Source organism: Chelonia mydas, chromosome 6 (assembly GCF_015237465.2).
Source record: "Chelonia mydas isolate rCheMyd1 chromosome 6, rCheMyd1.pri.v2, whole genome shotgun sequence".
In the NCBI taxonomy this organism is placed as follows: Eukaryota; Metazoa; Chordata; order Testudines; family Cheloniidae; genus Chelonia; species Chelonia mydas.
The window spans coordinates 118776417-118789109 of record NC_051246.2 but is presented as its reverse complement, the minus strand read 5'-3'; the positions used below and the strand labels follow the sequence as shown (position 1 = coordinate 118789109).

At 45.5% G+C, this 12693-nt stretch overlaps 1 protein-coding gene across 4 annotated transcripts in view; it reads right to left on the bottom strand.

Moving 5' to 3' along the window:
- KCNH5 (potassium voltage-gated channel subfamily H member 5) overlaps window positions 1–12693 on the bottom strand; it is a 240159-nt gene that overhangs the window by 167223 nt on the left and 60243 nt on the right. The window lies entirely within an intron of this gene.

Sequence of the window (12693 nt, the reverse complement as noted above, 5' to 3'; positions counted from 1 at the left end):
TTTTTTTTTACTCAAGAAAAGTACAAATTAATGGAAGCGCAAATACTTAGGAAATAGAAGCACACAGAAATGTTTTTAAAGTAATGGAAACATTTGGGAAGGAGCAGAAAGTGTGTATATCCCTCTGAACGCAGGTATGATTCACAATGGTGTTAATGGAAGTTATACATGCAGAATGAAGAAAAATAAAAGCTCCCAATTTATTGTAATCCCATGATATAACTAACTTCTGCATTAAATTAATTAGTGATTCAAAATAGAAGCCGTACAAAGGAAGAGTTCTAATATAAAATACTAAGAAGGCACAGACATTAAATTTAAAATAGAAATTAAGGCAATGAGGCAAACATTCTAAGTTTCTATGCGAAGATTAAATTGTACTTTTCTATGCATCATTATTGAATTAGTCTAGTCAAAACATTAGCTAATTATATTATCAAACTGTAAAATACTGGAATTCCTGTAGTTAATTTCAGCATCAAAAAAACCTTATTCCCCTTATGCATCTGTGTCTCCTATCGCAGGCTGTATTTGAAGGGTAACCTACAACTGATGTTTCTAGATTCAATACATTAGACAATGGTCTTGTTTTTCAAATCCAGTACATTTTTCACATTCAGTCATTTTGTTTCAGACCCCAAATCCTTAAATTGAAGATCTGTAACTGCACTGGAGTGCATACAGTGACTGACACTAAGAAAGGAAGTGGAATTTTCCAGTTTTGATTACGATAGTCTGCATTTATGTTCTCTCAATTTTACACAAGCTATCCTTACTCTGATTTCCAACTGAGCAGATGCTGGTTCGTTTTTTCTGTAATACGTGGTCATTGGTAGAGCCCTGCAAATCTGCGGATACCCACTTTATATCCACAGACCATGTTTGTGGATCGGATACGAATACAAACTTTGTATCCGCACAGGGCTCTAGTCCCATTGGGCCATGGTACATTGTGACCCGAATGTAAAAACCATTGAAGTGAGTGGAAAAGATTCCCACTGATTTCACTGGGCACTCGGCTGGACCCAGCCCAACTACAGTCTAAGAGACCCACAAAGCAAAAGCACAGTGCACCTATTTTTAAAAAGGGGAGGATATTCTTATGATACTACATTGCACCAAGTTCATCCATGGTGTCACTCCGCTGAAGTCAGCACTTTACAAATTAAAGGCCTAATCCTGAAAAGTTCCAAACACCTTCTGTGACATCAATGGGAAAAAAAGAAGAAAATGGGAGAAAGTCCCTGCAGGATAGGGCCCTGTAGTGGGGACACCATTTGCCTGGCTCCCTCATGTGGCCAAGGTGTTTCCACCGCACCCCGTCTGCCTCCTCTCTTTGGGGCCCCTTAGAAGTGCCATATAGTCTCTCAGGGGAGGGTGGATGCTAACCCTGAGAAAATGGGTCGGTAGCCCAAAGTAATTCAAAATAGTCCTCAGCATCCCAAACACAAAGTCCGTCATAGCAACCCCATAGTTCGTACCCATCTCCAAAGCTCCTGCTAACCACCAAGCCTTTATTGGGCCCAGCAGAAGCCTAGCCTGCCAGCTCTGCCTTCCTTCAGTGCACGCAATGTTGTGAGAGGGAAAGCAGCATGTATACTCCTCTCCTTCTGATGGCTCCTCCTGATTGGTAGGGAGGGGAACCCTGCCCAGCATGCAGTATAGGGCTCCTGATCCCAGGACCTTAACTAACAGTCTGCCCATCCCGCTGCTAACTGCCTGGAATCACCTCCTCTCTTCCTCTTTCAGCCAGTTTCCTAGCATGTGCTTACACCAATATCCCTGGGATGGGGGTCTTCTGCCCACACCCACATCCTGCTGAGGCTTAAAGGGCCAGTATACCCCATTACAGGCCCCAATACCTCTGTCAAGTAGGTACATATTATTCCCCTTTTACATATGGAGAGACTGAACCAGAGATTCAGTCCAAGGAGTCACTGTCAGGCTTGGATTAAAACTCAGGAGTTTCTTATTATTATTATTATTTATTATCTGTATTACTGTAGGTCCCAGGACCCCCAGTCATCAACCTGAATCCCATTGTGCAAGGTGCTGTACAAACAAAAAGACAGTCTCTCCCCCAAAGAGCTTACAGTTTGGCTCATCCTCCTATGCTCACACTCAATGTTTTCTCTTTCTAAGTTATAAAGATAGGTTAGCAGCACCAGTACAATTATCCTCAAAAATAACATTTAACTCCAAGTCTCAGAGAAAGTCTGTGTTGGAAATTACACCCTTTCCCAAACTTACATAACGATCACCTTTTATTTTGCATCACTGACCCAGGATCTATTTATCATACCATGAAACAAAGGGAAACACTCAATTTTAACTGCTGTTGATATATGCCTTACCTGAAATAGTACTACTGTGAAACTTGTTCAAACGGCCTGCTAGTCTCCAAGCCAATTTAGTTGGATCAATTGTTTTAAGACCAGTAAAAAGAGATTTACAGTCTGCTTAAACTAAGAAGAAGGTGAACAGTTTAAAAAATCTTTTCCACAAAGTACTGTACCAAGGCCCCAGTTCAGCGAAGCACTTAAGCATGCACTTGACTTCAAGCATATGAGTTTTCCTATTGAAATCAGTGGCACTACTCAGGTGTTAACTACTGTGCTGGGCCTGAATGGGTACCTCTGGTACTTCCTCTGACACAAAATATCTCCTGAGGATAATGGTGTAACTGATAGATTGTTCACACAGGGCTTTGCCAAAGATTCAATAGAGGTGGAATTAATTAGGGCAACTGGATTTTAGTGTCAAATTAATGCCGTAAAGAATGTAGGTTAACACAGGTTGTTGTTTTTTTAATCCAACAGCTTGCAATTTGTCTTTGTGTTCATTCTCCTTTCAGGCGGCAGGCTGTATTTATATTATATTATGATAACTTGTGGATCATGTAGAAAAAAAACTATGTTGGGAATCCAACACTATTTTAAAGGGGGGTTGCTAGTTTGGCCCCAACAGCCTCAAGAACTGTGGGAGCGGAAAGGGGATTTAGAGCAACCTGAGTGGTGCAGCTGTGGATCTAGTCCAATTTTCTCATAATATCCTTCAGATGTTGTAAAATACATTTTTGACACTGCAGAGCCAGCCTCCGAGGAGGATAATTTGTCATTACATTAACATATCTGGGCAGAAAGTCAATTGAGCCAAATGCTTGCAATATCTCATAGACTACATGTTCTCTGCTTGAGGACATCAGATTATATTATGAGCATGAACACAATCTGAAACCACATCTCATGAAATGAAGGGGTTGTGGACAGGGTATTAAATCATGGCACAATGAAACCAGGCCATTTTCTCATCTCACAGCTTGTCTGGTCTTCAGAATTTTCCTAATTGAAAAACTGTTTATGCAGAAAAGCCATTTCATTTGTACAGATTTGGAAGTATTAAATCCAAAAATAATATTCAAAATCCATTTATGATTTTCTTGTTTTAAAAAGTTTAGGGAATGATCCAAAGTCCATTGAAGTCAATGGAAAGATTCCCCTTGACATCAGTAGCCACTGAATCAGAAAACAAAAGAAAATAAAAATAATCAAATGGTACTTATTGTGACAAAGCCAGACATTTACAGGGGGAAAAAAGCAAACTACGCTAAAGTTTAATAGCCCCTGTACTGCATATGCTGTTCTCTGATGGAGATTTGCGTTTACTCCAGTTCTTCCAAACTCACATTTTTAAAAAGATACGGTGGCTAGAAATGAGAAAATCCTGCCACTATTCTCACTTGAGATTATTGTGATGTTCTCACTCTCCTTATGTTCAGAATCTGGCCAACTGTTGCTCCATCCACAATCTCATTTATTTGGTTAATACTGAATCCCCAACTTCCTTGGCCCTTCTCTGTGGTTTTAAGTCCTTGTGTGGTATGCAGACTTGGTTGCTTGACAAACTACTTTGGACAATGGAAAGAGATCACATGTGCTTGCCGATTCCTTTAGATCTATCAGCAATTTTGGTACTGTTGACCACAAGGAACCAGGGACAGTCCTGAAGATCTACGCAGGGATAGGTATAGCTGAGTGGTACAGTTCATTTCTTCTGGAAAGAACACAGCCAATAACATTGGGCATTTGCTCTTCTGATCCATGAGCTCTTGTAATGAGTACAAGTTTCTGATCTAGCATCCTTCCTATTAAATAGGTGCATAGTGGGGCTGGCTGTGGTGTCTTCTGAATATTCAGATGGTAGCAGTTTTCCTTCTGTACTTAGCAAGGAGAGCATTTTCAATGAAGGGTCCTTCATTTACTCACAATTAAACAAAGCCAAATTTGTTGACTTGGGAATATTGCAAAGTCTATTTCCTCAAACTTTCTTGAATGGACATGTTGAACGAGGAGATTAGTTTAGAGGATTGAGTGACTGAGCATTTATCTTGTTGAATTATAGGCTAGACTGGTATTAATGTTGCCCGACACTATTATTAAGGTTGCCTGACACCTCCTATTATAAGACCCTAATTTCAGTTGCTTTTAACTTTGCCAAACTTTAACCAATTAGGCTGAAATTTTCCATTTGGGGTGTCTGCCTCAGGCTGAATTTTTTTTTTAACAAAACTTGTAGCCAACACAATTCTCTCTTTTCTGAGAATGAGGTTAGAGGAAAATATATTGTTTTGCCCATGTTAAAAAAATTCTGGTAACCTTTTCTTTTAAAAGCTCTAGTGCCCCTATGCTTTGGAGAAGGGCTTGACGTTTGGCTGCGGGGGGGGGGGGGCGGGAGGGGGGAGGGCTTCTGTGTCAGAGATGTGCTTTTTCTTTTCCCAGTGAAAATCCATCCAAATTTGGTGAAGTTCTAAGACATTGAGAAATCATAGCTTGCATATGCTCAGTAGAGTCCTCTTAGATTTGAGCAGCTAGATTCCCCAAAGATTCAACGGACACTGGGCATGCTCCAGCCAGGAGCTGAATATGACTTTCCTCTGCAGCTGTAGCTCTGGGCTGCTACAGGATGTGGTGAGTCAGGATGCCTGAAATGGAGGCTCCCTGTGCTCTCAGTTCAGGTGCTTTCCTGGATGGGTCCAGGCAGCATAGAAGAGCAAGGAATCTACCTGATTTAAACAAGGAAAAAATCAAGGGCCAGACCTGCAGAGGAGGTAGGGGGACCTGATTGGGACAAGGAACCTAAGGGGTGGGGGATAGGACTGGAGGCTGGCACAGGTGGGGTGAAGAGGGTGGCCTGAGAGTTGGGGTGGGGAAGGAGATTGGGTGCCAGGGAGGGAAATGGGAGGGTGGGGGACTGGAAGCCAGTAGGTGGGAGGAAGCTGAGACTGGATGAAGAAAGGGAGGTGACTCAGACTGGATGGGCAAAGAGTCTGGGACACAGAGTGAGAGGGAACTCTGATACTGGATAAGGATCCTGGGGAATGAGATTGGGACCGAGAGCCACTGGGGACAGGGAACATGGGCAGAGATGGTGCGAGAAGTGGAGCTGAGATAGGGGAGATTGACAAATCAGATGCGGAGTTGTGTGGGGGACTGGAACTGGCTGATGAAGGAAATGGAGAACAAGGACCTGGGGGTGGAAGTTGGAATGGCTGGGCAAGGAGACTGAGACCAGGATGAGAAGCCTGAGAAACAGAGACTGCGATCGGCTAGGGGAGAGGATTGGGACTCATGCCTCATTCACTGTACACACAGATCCTGCAACAAATGAAGCCAAGTGCCCTACAAATAAGTCTCTTTCACTACCCAATCCTGATTCATCCCCAGAACAGGTCCATCCTGTGCCTAAATGAGGTAGGGGTCCTGTGGAAAAATAATATGTAATCAGGTAATTAAAAACTATCATAATTCATATGCACAAGGAGCTAATTTGAAGCACAGGGAACCTTAATTCTGGCATTTCCTAACTTTTGAGTACTTGATTTTGCAAACTTAATAATGTTCCCCTAACATAGTTCTTTGTGTTTATATATATAATGTGTGCACACACACACACACACACACACACACAGGAAATAAGCACCTAGGATAGGGCTTTCAGAAGCATTCAATGTTAGCCAAACTCTGCTCCCATTCACTTTACTAGGAGCAGATTTTGGCCAAAACTGAGGACTGTTAAAAATCCCATTCTTAGACTCTTAGGGATAGCAGTATTTTTATAAATTGATATAAAAAACATAATACCCTGCAATTATATTTTTTATACGCAGCCATGAAATATCATAAAAAAATCCCTTTTAAGCTACTATGTAAATTTGTTTGATTTTAAAATGTCATCAGCCCAGTTCTGCTATCATTTATACAAGTCTGAGTGTGACTGAAGTCAATGGGATCTGAATGGGCACATTTTATTCTGAAAAGAAAATATTTTACAGAATAACATCTCTGTAAAAGACTTGTAACTGAATCAATTAGTTACCTAACAATGATAACCTAACATACCTTTCCTAAGGTTTGGAAATCTCTTTCAAGCATAGCATCGTAACATGTAGGCTGAGCCTTCCTTTAGCTAACAACACTAACAGCATGTTGGACCCTCGTGTGCACTGAATTGGTAAATTGCTCTGTAACTTTTTAATATTACAGGATGATTTTTTCCTTCAGATACATTTCAATTTTAAAATTTGATTTAGTTTGACCTTTTAATTGATTAAGCTCTGGGCACATAAACAAAAAAAAATAATTAAGAACCATGTCTGACACTTGAAATCCTCCCAAACCCACAAATCTGGGACTCCAAGCCTGGGTGTGAGTAGCCACACTGCAAGGCCATCTCCAAGTTAGCGTGCCCTCAATGGTGCTGCACTTACCAGTTTGTGTCCCCTTAGGACTTATGGGGGCATATCCCAGGATTCTTTGTGCTGCAATAAGTTGAACCACTCAGTGATTCTTTCCCAGTGAATTGTGGGAGAACTTGTCTGCCCTTCTGGGCACCCACGGGAATTGTGGGAAGGCACTGGAAGATTATCAGCACTCACATGGTTTAGCCTGTGTCCTCACTGCAAAGTGGGTGGGTACCAGCATAAGGGAAAGCTACACCTGGTCTCTTACCTATTGCCTCAGACAGGCCAGCTAGGCTGAAAGCACCACTAGCCTCAGGACAGAGGTTTTGTGTGTGTGAACATAACTGGGTTTAGGAGAAACACCTGAATATGAGCCTGGGTTAAGTCTGCAGTGAAGACATAACCACAGAGACTCATGGTTATGGCTCCATGTCTGTCACGGAGGTTGTGGAAGTCATGGATTCTGCAGCAGCCACTATGGCTGACCCCAGGGCCACCCAAGTAGCAGGACCTGGTGGCCTTGGGGACAGCCACACCAGCCACTGTTGGAGAGGCTCTGCAGCCAGCCGCTGTCCTGGGGACCACCCAAGCAGTGGCCAACCCAGTTGGCCCTGTGAACTGCCAGCCGCGGTCCCAGGGCAGCCGGAGAAGCGGCTTGCTCCCTGGGACTTTCCCCTCACACACACAGCAGCGGCCGAGCAGCAGCGGGACCCCCTGAGGCTTCTCCCCTCCCCGCAGCTGGTGCCGCAGGCCCCCCTGTTCCTCCTCCCCCCCCCAATTCAATCAGGGGTATTTGTATGGTATAAGTCATAGACAGGTCATGGGCTGTGATTTTTTGCTTCTTACCCGTGACCTGTCCATGACCTTTAATAAAAATACCTGTGATTAAATTGTAGCCTTACTCATGGTTTTAGCTGTGGAAGTCCCTGGTTCAATCCACGATATCGGTACAAACGGCCTCTGTCAGAAAAGCATAAATAAAATATACTCCCTGAACATTCTGCACTAGCTAAAGTTTCCATCAAATTGAAATGAAAGCTGGGGGGCAAGACAGAGATGAACATCTTGATCAAGATCAAAGTTTGGTTTCCCCCCACTCTCGTGATTTAGTCCTCAGGCCAGCTAAGCTTGCCTGGATCTGAAACATGAACATATGCAAATATAAGCTTAAGAATACTGTCCTCTCTAGCTCCCACCAAGCTGTAGATCTTTTGGGGATAATTAACAGATCTCTCCTCTGGGACTGGGAGCCTGCTTCACAGCCCCTTGGAAGGATCAAAAACAACAATGCAGCAGAGATTCCAGACTTGACCTACCTCAGTTTGATTCAGAAGCTGTCTAGACCTACTGCACTGATCTGTAACGCTAGATTTCGTTACTAAGCAATTAGTAAGTAATAAGCAAGAAATAAGCACATCTCCAGAAGGTACATAACCGTGCAGTGAAAAACAAGCACTGCTTCGTGACATATAAGCTGTCTGAAATTTTAGAAGTAAATCACTCTCAAATTTTTTCTTCACGTTGAGCTACTTAAATAGAGCTTAGCCTTAAAATCCATGGTTAACTTCTTAATGCTTCTTTTCTGAAGTTCATGTTCAAATAAATCTTCCAACACATCACATATGCTCACAGGCCTTTTTAAGGTAATCAATTAATGTACTAAAGCCTCATGGATACTGATCTAAGTGCTAGTGCAAGAAAAATAAAAAGCAACTTTTTAAGGACTAAATTTAGGGCTGGATTCATAGAATATCAGGGTTGGAAGGCACCTCAGGATGTCATCTAGTCCAACCCGCTGCTCAAAGCAGGACCAAACCCCAATTTTTGCCCCAGATCCCTAAATGGCCCCTTTAAGGATTGAACTCACAACCCTGGGTTTAGCAGGCCAATGCTCAAACCACTGAGCTATCCCTCCCCCCAATCCTATATGTCGTCATGTGGCCATATGGGAATAAGCTCTGCACAGGCTACTGAGAACTTTGATCCAGACAAACAGAATCCCATTTACACCACTGAAGTCAAAGGGAGTTTTGCCACCGACTTCAATCACTGTAGGACTGAGCCTTTACTCCCCTCGCAGAGCAGGCTGGAAGGGAGTGGATGAGGAGGGGCAGGGACTGGGTGAAGCCTTGGCTCCAACCTTCCCACTAATAGCCAGAAAGTGGAATGATGTAATTTCCTGATGATAGGCCAGCAGCAAACTACCACATCCTCACCCCCAGATCAAGGAGAGAGCAGTGAAGGAATACTCAGAGGGGTTTCTCAGGGTATGTCTACACTACAAACCTAAGTCGACCTATATTAGGTCGACTTACAGCCACCGCAGTAATTCCTGCAGTAGTGCAGGTCCACAGGACACTCCTTGGGTCGGTGGTGGCTGTCCTCACCAGGAGCACTTCCACCGACCAAAGAGGGGCAGTGTGGGGAGCTGAGAGTCTGATCTCTTAGCTCCATGGGCAGCTCCCTGCCAAGAGCCTGGCTGCCCCCCCACCTGGGGCTTCTTGCCTCTCCGTGCCCTGCCGGGAGCTAGGCTGAGGGAAGCCAAAGAAGGCTTCTCACCACTAGGGTCCAGCTGACCCCGCTTCGAGGCTCTCCCTCCCTCCCCGCCGGAGCTAGGCAGTCTTGTCAATTTCACGGCTCACTGTGAAATTAACAAAGCTGCCCAGCAGCAGGGGGCCACTCGGGCTTCTCATCTGCCCAGCTGGGAGCAAGGTCCAAAGCTACCCCAAATTCTCACTCCAGCTCCTAGCTGGGCACAGGGTCCAGCCACTCAGCTCTCCAGGGCAGGGGGGGCTTTCTTGTCAATTTCACAGATCCTGCCCTTAGCATGTCTTTAACAAAAGTAAGGACTACTTAAAGAACTACAAAGTTCTCAGTAGCCATGTTTGTCCTTCTTCCAAAGGACAGAGGCGACTTTGTGTGTACAAAATGCAAACTGGTTTCCATATTGGAAGAGAAGGTTGAAGGTCTGGAGCAACAGGTATCGACCCTGCGTTGCATAAGAGAATCTGAAGATTTCCTGGACAGAAGTCAGGATATGCTTCTACGGGCACAAGGTTCTGAAGATTCAGAGCAGGCTGCGCAGCGGGGACAGGAGGACGGTGAAGAAATTTGGCAACATGTGACCTCCAGAAGAAGAAGAGGGAACGTCCATGTACCAGCAACGCAGATACAGGTAAATAACCATTTTCATGTTCTCTCCACAGGTACCAGTGAGGGGAGTGGCCCAGATGATACGTCTGGGGGAAGGGAGCAGAAGGAGACTCTGCCACTTGAAAGGCATGAGATGCACTGTCCTAAGGTTGGGGGTTCCACGACCACCGCTCCCAAGAGAAGGAGGCGGGTGGTGGTGGTCGGGGACTCTCTCCTCGGGGGACTGAGTCATCTATCTGCCGCTCTGACCGGGAAAACAGAGAAGTCTGCTGCTTGTCAGGGGCTAAGATTCGAGATGTGACGGAGAGACTGTCGAGACTCATCAATCCCTCGAACCGCTACCCCTTCCTGCTTTTCCACATGGGTACCAATGACACTGCCAAAAATGACCTTGAGCGGATCACTGCAGACTACGTGGCTCTGGGAAGGAGGATAAAGGAGTATGAGGCGCAAGTGATCTTCTCGTCCGTCCTCCCTGTGGAAGGAAAAGGCCGGGGTAGGGATCGTCGAATCGTGGAGGTCAATGAATGGCTACGCAGGTGGTGTCGGAGAGAAGGCTTTGGATTCTTCGACCATGGGATGGTGTTCCAAGAAGGAGGAGTGCTAGGCAGAGACGGGCTCCACTTAATGAAGAGAGGGAAGAGCATCTTCGTGAGCAGGCTGGCTAACCTAGTGAGGAGGGCTTTAAACTAGGTTCACCGGGGGAAGGAGACCAAAGCCCTGAGGTAGGTGGGGAAGCGGGATACCAGGAGGAAGCATGAGCAGGAGCGTGTGAGAGGGAAGGGCTCCTGCCTCATACTGAGAATGAGGGGTGATCAGCGGGTTATCTCAAGTGCTTTTATACAAATGCACAAAGCCTGGGAAACAAGCAGGGAGAACTGGAGGTCCTGGCAAAGTCAAGGAATTATGATGTGATTGGAATAACAGAGACTTGGTGGGATAACTCACATGACTGGAATACTGTCATGGATGGGTATAAACTGTTCAGGAAGGACAGGGAGGCCAGAAAAGGTGGGGGAGTTGCACTGTATGTAAGGGAGTATGACTGCTCAGAGCTCAAGTATGGAGCTGCAGAAAAACCTGAGAGTCTGTGGATTAAGTTTAGAAGCGTGGGCAACCAGGGTGATGTCGTGGTGGGAGTCTGCTGTAGACCACCAGACCAGGGGGATGAGGTGGACGAGGCTTTCTTCCGGCAACTCGCAGAAGCTACTAGATCGCACGCCCTGGTTCTCATGGGCGACTTCAATCATCCTGATATCTGCTGGGAGAGCAATACAGCGGTGCACAGACAATCCAGGAAGTTTTTGGAAAGCATAGGGGACAATTTCCTGGTGCAAGTGCTGGAGGAACCAACTAGGGGCAGAGCTCTTCTTGACCTGCTGCTCACAAACCAGGACGAATTAGTAGGGGAAGCAAAAGAGGATGGGAACCTGGGAGGCACTGACCATGAGATGGTCAAGTTCAGGATCCTGACACAAGGAAGAAAGGAAAGCAGCAGAATATGGACCCTGGACTTCAGCAGACTTTGACTCCCTCCGGGAACTGATGGGCAGGATCCCCTGGGAGAATAACATGAGGGGGAAAGGAGTCCAGGAGAGCTGGCTGTATTGTAAAGAACCCTCACTGGGGTTACAGGGACAAACCATCCCGACGTGTAGAAAGAATAGTAAATATGGCAGGCGACCAGCTTGGCTTAACAGTGAAATCCTTGCTGATCTTAAACACAAAAAAGAGGCTTACAAGAAGTGGAAGATTGGACAAATGACCAGGGAGGAGTACAAAAATATTGCTCGGGGATGCAGGAGTGAAATCAGGAAGGCTAAATCACACCTGGAGGTGCAGCTAGCGAGAGATGTTAAGAGTAACAAGAAGGGTTTCTTCAGGTATGTTGGCAACAAGAAGAAAGTCAAGGAAAATGTGGGCCCCTTACTGAATGAGGGAGGCAACCTAGTGACAGAGGATGTGGAAAAAGCTAATGTACTCAATGCTTTTTTTGCCTCTGTCTTCACGAACAAGGTCAGCTCCCAGACTACTGCACTGGGCAGCACAGCATGGGGAGGAGGTGGCCAGTCCTCTGTGAAAAAAAGAAGTGGTTTGGGACTATTTAGAAAAGCTGGGCATGCACAAGTACATGGGGCCGGATGCATTGCATCTGAGAGTGCTAAAGGAATTGGGGGATGTGATCGCAGAACCATTGGCCATTATCTTTGAAAACTCATGGCGATCCGGGGAAGTCCCGGACGACTGGAAAAAGGCTAATGTAGTGCCCATCTTTAAAAAAGGGAAGGAGGATGATCCTGGGAACTACAGGCCAGTCAGCCTCACCTCAGTCCCCGGAAAAATCATGGAGCAGGTTCTCAAGGAATCAATTCTGAAGCACTTAGAGGAGAGGAAAGTGACCAGGAACAGTCAGCATGGATTCACCAAGGGCAAGTCATGCCTGACTAATCTAATTGCCTTCTATGACAAAATAACTAGCTCTGTGGATGAGGGGAAAGCGGTGGACGTGTTGCTCCTTGACTTTAGCAAAGCTTTTGACATCGTCTCCCACAGTATTCTTGCCAGCAAGTTAAAGAAGTATGGGCTGGATGGATGCACTACAAGGTGGGTAGAAAGTTGGCTAGATTGTCAGTCTCAACGGGTAGTGATCAATGGCTCCATGTCTAGTTGGCAGCCGGTATCTAGCGGAGTGCCCCAAGGGTCGGTCCTGGGGCCGGCTTTGTTCAATATCTTCATTAATGATCTGGAGGATGGTGTGGATTGCACCCTCAGCAAGTTTGCGGATGACACTAAACTGGGAG